The following is a 10070-nucleotide window of genomic DNA, read 5'->3' as shown; positions in this document are numbered from 1 at the left end:
AAGTTTATTGAACATGAAACCTACTGAATAGTGCACACATTTGTGTGCAATGTTTAAGGAAATGTTATCCAAGAGCAGCTCTTTTTCCGTGTTCATTGAATTCATGTTGCAGTTTCTTCTGAATAAGTCTTCACTGTCAACAAATCACAAGATGGAGTATTTAGACAGGGATGGTAGGGGGAGTGTTCTAAGAGATCTGAGCAATGGCATACACAATGTTCGCGTTCGGTCAACGGATATCTCTCTGACCAAAGTTTTCTGTGGCAGCGTTGCCTCAAAATAAACTGTCTTATGAATCATATTAATCCATCACAAATGTGTATCAGTCTAGCTACCCCAAAAATCACTTAGATGTATTAATTTTGACGCTTGCGACGATATCTGCTTATTATATTTCAGACATTTTTTCATCCTTACACAAATTCTCAGTTCTGTATAAATATTCCAAAATGTACATCACTGGACTTTGCAATACTGCGAACGAATTTTATAATACGAGTGATTATTTGCTGGGGAACACGGGTGGGGCTACCATTTGGGCGGTGACCCCAATAATTTGAAGGCTATATCGCGAATCCTGGCCATTTTCCCACTCTGTTCAACCCCTTGCAACTGACGACAAAAAAAAATGGGGGATGGTGTATATTAGAGCCATAGAGTATGTGCCCTGGGTGCAGTGGCTGTACGCGATTGCTTTCATCCATCAAATAGGCCGCCGGCTGGTTTTTGCCTTTTTGCACTGCACATGTCTGAGGGGCCCGCAGAGGGTGCCCGCGGCCCGCGCTCTGCTCAACTGACACACTTCCCTCAGTTTCGGCGCGAACTGCAACATAAATTGAACGCGGATTTTGGTTCGTCTTGGAGTATCACATATATTACATTTTATCGTACTTTCGTGCATTTAGAAATTTTATATTTTGAATATCATCTTTCAGTTTAGATGACAAACACTTCAACTCCAACTCTCTCCTTGTTAAGAACAACCCTTCGATGCCGACGACCTGTTATCATATTTAGAGACATAAACGCTGTTGTAGTCAGTATGTGAATGTCAGACAATTAACGTGTAAGCAATATATTGTCGTCTGCATCACCATACATTGTGTATTGAATTGCTACAAACAAAATTATTACAAGTGTTGTTTCTTTCCCTTTGCTTACATTTTCGAATGGCGCAGTTTGCTTGCTATCATGTTACATATCAGTGTCGTTTGCCAGTATTTTATCGTGTTTCTCTGTGCACTTTATTTCATTTTACTCAGATTAACACTCTTAATGTAAATTAATGCCATATGATCCCGATCACCTTCCACTACTTACGTCACAAAAATGTGATATTTTTTTTAAAAGCGATTTTCACAAGTCGTGAAAATTGTTTTTTAAAAATAATTATTAGAAACGGCACATTAATGTTTTAAAGTGTCTAAAAATTATCAGTTTTGTATTATTTTGTATAGCGGAGCATTCTACGCCACGTGGGTACCCGTAAATCAATTTTTTAAGAGTAATCTAAATTTCGGCAGTTAACTTTCATTGCACCATAGGATGCACTTTTTCTCGAAACACCGTATTACGTACAAAAAAGTTGAATTATTCACCTCGAAAGCCACGGAAAAAATTATTGAACCCGCGAAATACGGCGAAGCCGCGCCTGAGTGACGGCCATTTTGTCTTGCCGTGGCGAGCCGAGCGCCGAGTTCGTCAGGCGGCCGCGGCGCGGCGCTGGCTTCGCGACTTTTTTTTCTCCTTTTCGCAAGGCCGGCGGCCATGTTGCCCTGAGATCACTCAGCATCTGTCTCCCCTCCATTAGGCCCCCCACCTCGCTCTCCCAGTCCCGACTTTCGGACTAATGACGAATTTTCTCATTGTTTTCCAGGTCGAAAACGTGCACCTTTGTGGATCCATCGGGTGCCAAAGGTCGCGATGCACGCGATTCGGGCGTGTAATGCGCTGTTTTGCGGCGATTGACTCCTATTGAGCGGCGGGCAGGAGCCGGCGAAGGTCGCCCCCCTCCAGCGCCCTCCTCCTCGGCCGGCTCCGCGGCCGTGCGGAGAGGCCCCGTGACGTACACCCGTGTTACTATGCAGACTTCGGCCGCTGATAGTCGCCATGTCACTTGTGCAACATCACTGCAGCTTCGGCGGAGGAGACTCTTGGAATAAACCGCTGCCACGTCGTCCGCTGCCCTGGGATAAAGCAGCAGGGTGTAAATTGGACGCGTACAAGTCGCAGTTTCGGTAAGTAATCCGTTAACGACGCACTACTGCTGCGCTTTTGCTGTCACCCGCTTTGATGTTACTGCTTTCTGTGCCTTGACTTACAGATCATTTCACTGTCTGCAGCCCGCCTTTTCTGTGCATGCTAATGTGTGTCGAAAATCGCTAGATTTTCAAACAGGTACTATGTTACGCTTGATTAATCATCAATGCAAATTATCAAATTACGTAGTGATTACAGAGAATCTGTGTAACGGATCTCGTCCTCTTGATAAATTCGCGTAATGCTAGCTTCCACGACGTTAACATTCATTTGTAGGCGAGATCATTTTTCGTATCAAAATATTTAGAGGTTCCGATTTCATTGTGCCTACGTAACTGTTTTTCTGCTTTGCACCATTTGCTTTCCAACAATGTAAATTTCATTGCAGAGGTAAAATAAATGGCGTCGCTTGAGATACATGTATGTACGGAGAAAATATGTATTGCTTAGTGGAAACGAAGTGCAGTGTCTTGTACGTAGGCGCTTAAAAGTGTGGGACCCAAGTCTGCAATCTGTCATATAGTAGTCGCTATTGGTAATTGTAAAGACCCCATTCAGAGTAGGAAGTAGTGATTTCCCCAGCATAGCAGTGATAGCTTTCACCTTCATGTTATGACCAAGTGTTCCATTAATAAATGTGCACCAACAATGATGCTATGGTAAAAGGGTTGAGTAGCGTTGACAGATGTGTGGCTGGCGCACGTGGTTGCGGGGGTGTGAGGCTCTAGCGGATGCTGCCCTGCGCGCGTTGCGGCGAGCAGCCCTGCTGACGTGTGCTGTGCAAGGGCCGCATCGCCCCAGGCCGAGACGCGCCACGCGGCCCATGCCACATGTCTGGTCGGCACACCCATACCTTGCCGCGAGCACGCTCTTTCCATACTATCACCTGTTACGCGCCAAATTGTTTCCGCCCCGCGTCACGCCATTGCTGGAAGAATCCTTTCTCTCTCAATCGCTTAAGTTTTGTAATACTTACGAGCTTCCGGAAATTTGGAGTGCAATGACAGTCGCGCAAATTTGCGTTTTATTTTCTTGGAAGCAGACGTGAAATTGTTATTTTCTATAGCTCACGTAGAATACGCAGGCGCACTCGCCTAGAAGATACGCGATGGGTGAACGCCATATCGCTAGGTCGGAGGAAGTCCGAATAGACCCTACAGTATGACAGTAGGAATGGTCACAAGTTTGTTTGAGCCATTGGGAGAGGCGGCGCAGAGATGGTGAAAACGTGACGTAACAGACGCTTGAAGGTAGACGTAAACCATCCCGTGAAAGTCTACAATGTTGCGAGGACCAGTATTAAGTGAGAAATCTAGGCATACTCTTGAATGTAACATTCCTATGTATAGTTACGATTGGGATCGAGAAGTTTAGACTTACTGCAGCGCGAGAGGTCTTCAAGAAATCATTCTTCCAGGCTCCATATGCGCGTGGAACGGTATGAAATGTTAAAAACTGGTGTTATGGGTAGTAGCTTCTGCCATGCACTTCACAGTGGTTTGCAGAGTACGGATGTTTATCTAGACGGGGATCTGGGATATCTGAATGGAGAAAACTAATTTCTCCCCGCGCAGCCATCTATTGAACATGCTCTCATTTTGGTGTGAAGAGATCTTACAAGGTAAGTGGTCTGCTTTAGCTTCTTGGGTTGCTACTGCTTGCACGGGGCATGTGTGTTACTTGGGTTGGTGGAAGCAAGTTCACTAACATTATTGTACCGTAACTGAAATGTAAATAAGATATTCCATAAAAAAATCACGAAGTTCAATTAACCGGTCATTATCCACACCATTACGTTCATATTTCAAGGCAGTGGACTTTCATTCAGAAGGTGCGAATTTCAGATCCTTGCTGATAATCACGATCATCGTAGATTTGCGTTGTTTTCCTGAAACAATGAAGAGAACTGCCTGGATGACTCCTTTGGAAATCGCGCGCCCTTTTCAATTCCTGTCGTACACGAGCTCGTTCTGCGTTGTAACTGATGAGTCGTTAAATACTAATCTGCCTTATTTCCTTTTGCATTATGAAACCGCTCTTTGGAGAACTGGCATCCTCACTTCTCTTCGTCGAGAGTACACACTTAACACACGGGAAATATATGTCATTATTTTATTTGAAAGTTACTGCAAGGTCTCTCAGATGTCACAGTTACAGCACAGTTGATCTTCACCCCCTTTGCCACAAATTCTGAGAAGTATGTGTCGTTTCCAGTCGATAAATACATGCAGTGTCTTAGAAAGGAACGAGTTTGCATTGTGTACTCTATCTCAGTGTAGATTCACCTGTTCGATGATGAGGGAATAACGTTTTCGGTATTGGCACTGATTAATGGCAAGGTTGCAGCTGTTGACACGATTTAAGCGCTTAACAATGCGTTCTGATCGTTCAGTTCCGGCACGCAGTTCGGAGCTCTTGAAGTATGGCAAATAAGCGATCATCAATTCGGAGTCGTCTCTCCGCTGGAACTCCGTCAGTGGCTGTCTCGAGGGCGACGACTATGCCTTTGTCATAGTCAGGTTCACAGCTAGAAGCCAAAGAGGTGAAATATGTAACGACGAAGAACGGCGTGTAAAAATTGGTTCAAATGGCTCTGAGCACTATGGGACTAAACATCTGTGGTCATCAGTCCCCTAGAACTTAGAAGTACTTAAACCTAACGACATCACACAACACCCAGTCATCACGAGGCAGAGAGAAAATCTCTGACCCCGCCGGGAATCGAACCCGGGCGCGGGATGCGAGAACGCTACCGCACGACCACGAGCTGCGGACAACGGCGTGTATTGAGACCGCTGTTGCAAGTAGCAATACCATTTACAAGTCGACCACCACGTCAGACCTCACTTCAGAGTGATGAACACAAGGTATGACTCAAGACAAGTATGTAATCAGCGTCTAACCTGTGTACATGCTATTTTTTTCACATTTTCCAATGTCGCTCTTCCACTCCCCATTAGCCAATCTTAGCTGTAACTGAACCCAGACACGAAGTACTGGAACAGTTGGCGCGCACGAAACTGTCCAGTACTCCTTAACGTTTGTCGAGAATGCGGTTGACGCTTATTGAGTGGTAGAGCCAAGTTCGTGTGGTAAGGATACGCCGTATTACTCATCCGCCGATTTAGAATTTGCTTTAATGCTCGTAGGAAATTGAGACGTGAAATAGACAATGGTGTGTTGGTCGTTTTATCCAATACATAACAAACCCAAATCTCTGGAAGTGAATCACTACGTACAAAGTATAATGTAGATAAATGTCTTTGTCAATTCAGTGTGAATATGTTCGTGATACATCCGCACAAAGGAAAGGATAACCACTGAAAGGCTTCAGATCACGGAGGAATTATGTCAGCCGTCGGAAATATCACGAGTGTCAGCTCTCCGCCATGAGATGAAGCTTTTTTCCTGTAAAGGTGAACTTGTAAGGGGATCTGAATTGACTGTATGGAAAGATGCGAGGAATAAAAGGCCGAAGTAATCTACCGCATCGGATATCGGCCGTCGGTGCGCTCTGTCGAGTCGGCTTTATTGCCAGACTCTTCGCTTGCAGTAATTTGAACCGCGTTTTGGCAGCTTTTTCATCACGGAGGCTCAGCAGAGTACTCGAAACACACAACGGGGCGGTCCGACTGCCGAGCGGCTGCGAAGGAAGGCGCGAAAGCAGCGTCGGCGCGGCCCGCCGACTGTGAGAAGTGGCGGCTGGCGGGCCGGACCCGCCGCATTATAATGTGTGCCAAATTGAAAGTTGGGGCCAGGGGCCTCCAGGGTAGTTAGCACCGCTCGCTGCCAGCCGGCTGCGGCCGCACCGCAGCATGCAGCGGTTTTTGCCCCGGCGATCCTGTGGCGTCTCTGAGCCGCGCCTCGTGGGTGCGTGGCCGGGCACGTCGCTGTCAGGGACCGGCAACTCTCCGTAGGTGGAAAGCAGGGCAACTGTCTCAGGGAATGTCAATTACGCTCAGTTTTCTAGCTCTGTTGCAGCAAAAGAGAAAAAAAAGGGTGGGAAGCGAGGTCATTAGAAATCGAGCGCCACGTCGGTTGAAGAATGGAGTGGGTGATGGCCGTGATCTGTTCTTAGAAAAACACAATCATTCTCCTTCATTTTGAGGAAGACCTAAACGAGTGTGGTGGGACGGGGACTGAACTGCTCGTCCCGTATATGACTCTCAAAGTCTCAACCTCTGGCATGTTTCACACGGTTTTGTGCAGATGCATTCCGTTAAATGAGCGAAGTTATGTCAGATTGGTGTGTTCCTGATTTTCGCCATGTCGCTTCATGTCATTGGAAATATTTTTCCATCTAGCTTGTAGTCCAGTCACGAATTCAAGCAGTTCAGTTTAGTCGGAGGGACCTTACCATATCCTTACTAATCAGTACGTTAAATTGTTTCTGTATTTATGTGTAACTTGTTCAGTACATCAAACGGATGTTATGAGGCTAACCGCTGTATGCAGATTACGTGAGGTTCCTGTCAAATCTGTCACTGGATTCGTGTTTCGTCTTATCATTACACTTTTGTATAATTTACAACAGTGAGTGTCAATTTTCATACATAGTTTTGGCAGAGTAAATAAAGTTGGAAGCATAAAAAATTAAATCGGGGTTAACACAATAACTGAATTCTAACAAAACTTTGCATTTCAAATATATAAATGATGGAACGGATAAGAAACCAAGCAGACGAAACTACATGTTCTTCGAACAGTACACACCATAACGTGATGCCCAAATTATGAAGCAAAATAAAGTTGCGTGCACGTGAAAATATGTGAAAATCAAGGAGTGTGACGTGTATCCTAATATTAAAAATGAAGTAGAAATGTCTTTCAAAATACCGTGGCGAAGAGGGCAGGTTAGTCTCCTGTTGAGCTAGGTAACAGGCCATCCACTCCACACAATGTTGTATTCCTCCAGGCACCTCTTGATGAGTGGGAAAGGAGGAAGGCGTATCAGAAAACGTAGGGTAAATCGGAGATGTTGAGTGTGGCTTCTCCTGTGACCCATGTACAACCCAATCAAGCGTCATAGAAGGGAGCTTCTGTGAGGGCCAGAGTGGCGGGGGTCGTCTTTGGGACAAGTCTCGGTTTTCTCTACAGAGTGGATCTCAGCTTGCACCTGTATAGAGAGAACCGTCCAGCCAGTTGGAAGTGGAGCTGGAGATAAAGACACCGGGACCATAGTGCGAGAGAATACCTAAGTGAGAGTGCTCATCATGTAGATCCATCACTGATAAGAGATGAGAGTTCGTTCTTGGGCAACCATATTAAGATGTTCATCACAGAAACGTTATTCTGGTCCAGCAAAGATTCTCGGGTAAAATGCGTCGTTAGAAGTAACGTGAAATCAGTCTCAATTTCAGACTTTCACGAAAGGCGTAACAGATTAAAGTCGTTTTTCATCAGGTAACATGGATTTCTGGTAAGTAAAAACGATTTTCGCTTTGTGATGGAAACAAGCATTGCGGCCTGTACACCTCTAATCATTCCAGCTGCTTCTTAACGCTTTATTAAAGGTATAAAGAAGGTTTCATAGATTGACAGCCGTCTCTGCATGATAAAGAAGTTGGATGGTTGGTAACAAGACAAAGCATGAAACCAAAGCAAAAAAACTGATAGCTGCATGGAGGTACAACCACTCACTGGGTGACAATTATTGAACTATATTAAAAAAAAAAGTAAACTGGTTACAAACTACTGCGTGCACCCCCTTCATTCAACATGTAAACGTGACTACAGATATTCGGATTTAGGTTGTGTCACGTTCGATATGCCTGGCATCATTGGCGACGATGTAGCACAGACGGATACCGGTATTCGGCATGACCCTCGGGAGTGTCGGAGCATCGATGCTGTCGTTGACCTCCTGATTGGCTGTTTCGAGCTCATCAATGGTTTTGGGGCTATTGCTGAACATTTTGTCTTTAACGTAGCCCATGAAAAGAAGTCGGATGTGTTCAGATCCGGAGAGTATAGCGGGCAATCGAGATCCAAGCCAGTGGCCTCTGGGTACCCCAGAGCCAGAATGCGGTCCCGAAAGTGCTCCTCAAGGACTTCACTCTCCTGCTTCGATGGGGTCGAGCTCCGCCTTGCATGAATCACACCTTGTCGATATCAGGGTCACTTTGGATAATGGGGATGAAATTATCTTCCGAAACCTTCACGTGCAATTCCGTAGTCATCGTGCCACCAAGGAATATCGCACCCATTATTCCATCACTGGGCATTGCACACCGCACAGTTATCCGATGAGGATGAAGAGACCTCTCGATCGGGAAATGCGGATTCTCAGTCCCCCAAATGCACCAATTTTGGTTATTGACCAACTCATTCAAATGAAAGTCGGCTTCGTCGCTGAATCGTACCAACCATGCTAGTACTAATTCCCATCGTGTCGAGCGGACAACCGTGCAGTTTGAACCTCCTAACGCAGACTGTTCAGAATTTATGACGATTTTATTTCGTATAGTTCGATAATTGTCACCGTTTAATTTGGAAATGTCCAAATTGTACCAGAGTGAGCATTTGCCTGTCCTTAACGATACAGTCGACAAATGAAAGAACTTTAGAGCTTGTTACCGTTGTGCTCGTTGTTACAGAACAAGCTCAGTCGAGGATCTACTTTGCGTGTATGCAGCAATTCCATTTCGTTTGAAATAGGCTTTTCTTTTGTACTGACCAAATAGTTTACTTTTATTATATGCGACTGTAATTCTAGTAAGTGCTTTGCTGTTCTGTAGCTCCCCAAAAGGAATACCAAATTAATTATCGCAATGTACAGATGTAATGCATGATATATACAGAAAACTAAAAACTAGTCGTCATGATGTATTTGCGATTCAAATTAAGCTCAGAGTAGCTAATACACTAGTTATACCGTCAGCTGGTCACATCCTCTTCCGCTAAAGAACCAACTAAAAGTGACATTCATCATTAACAATTGATACTGAATGCTGCTCTGCAACGCCTTGTGAAGAAATACAATTTGGTTTTGGAACCACACTGATTAATAAACCCGTTCAGAGGATTGGAAACAGAACTGTTTTGGTTTTGGCGATCTGATGGGTCTACTGGCCATGGAAAGACTTCGGAGATACAGTCATTAACAAATGCGTCGTATAATTTGCTCGGAAAAGTTTTCAACCGCCTGTGAATGTGCATAGGCTTAAAGTCGATGGGAAAAGATCTATAAATGCAGCATGAAACTTATTCGAAGATGTACTGAGTAATTACAGCTTGGTAACCTTAGATATCGTGTTTCTCCACCCCAGGCATTGTAGCGTAGTTGGAGCATCGTTGGCACGGCGTCTACAAAAAGGGTGAGACAAACTGACATTCTCTTAGACGACGGCCATCCTGTGGTCACCCAGTTGTTGAAGAGAGTTCCTAAGACGACGCAGCCCGAGTATCAGTTAATCCCAAACACGCTAGGTCACGTTCATTCAGCAGATAACGAAGGCCGTTCATTTCCATTGATTCCTGGCGATTGGAGGAAAATGTTCTTGAGATGGGTGTTGCTCGAACAAAGTATTGAAAGATCTCGTCCAGATACAGTTCAAAAATGGCTCTGAGCACTATGGGACTTAACATCTGTGGTCATCAGTCACCTAGAACTTAGAACTACTTAAACCTAACTAACCTAAGGACATCACACACATCCATGCCCGAGGTAGGATTCGAACCTGCGACCGTAGCGGTCACGCGGTTCCAGACTGAAGCACCTAGAACCGCACGGCCACACCGGCCGGCCCAGATACAGTACTGCCTTCTAGTTACCCATGATCCTCGACAGCGATGAACCCAGTCAGACTTCC

At 45.1% G+C, this 10070-nt stretch overlaps 1 long non-coding RNA gene across 2 annotated transcripts in view; it reads left to right on the top strand.

Annotated features, from left to right (window-relative positions):
- The first annotated feature begins 1898 nt into the window (after window positions 1-1898).
- Window positions 1899-10070, top strand: part of LOC126354217 (uncharacterized) — a 177580-nt gene continuing 169408 nt past the window's right edge. For both annotated transcript variants that reach the window (XR_007565283.1, XR_007565282.1), the window contains exon 1: window positions 1899-2237. This is a non-coding gene — a long non-coding RNA (uncharacterized LOC126354217). The remainder of the gene's footprint in view (window positions 2238-10070) is intronic.

Source organism: Schistocerca gregaria, chromosome 3 (assembly GCF_023897955.1).
Source record: "Schistocerca gregaria isolate iqSchGreg1 chromosome 3, iqSchGreg1.2, whole genome shotgun sequence".
In the NCBI taxonomy this organism is placed as follows: domain Eukaryota; kingdom Metazoa; phylum Arthropoda; class Insecta; order Orthoptera; family Acrididae; genus Schistocerca; species Schistocerca gregaria.
Note: the sequence above shows the minus strand (reverse complement) of the source record. Positions and strands in the feature narration are given on the sequence as shown.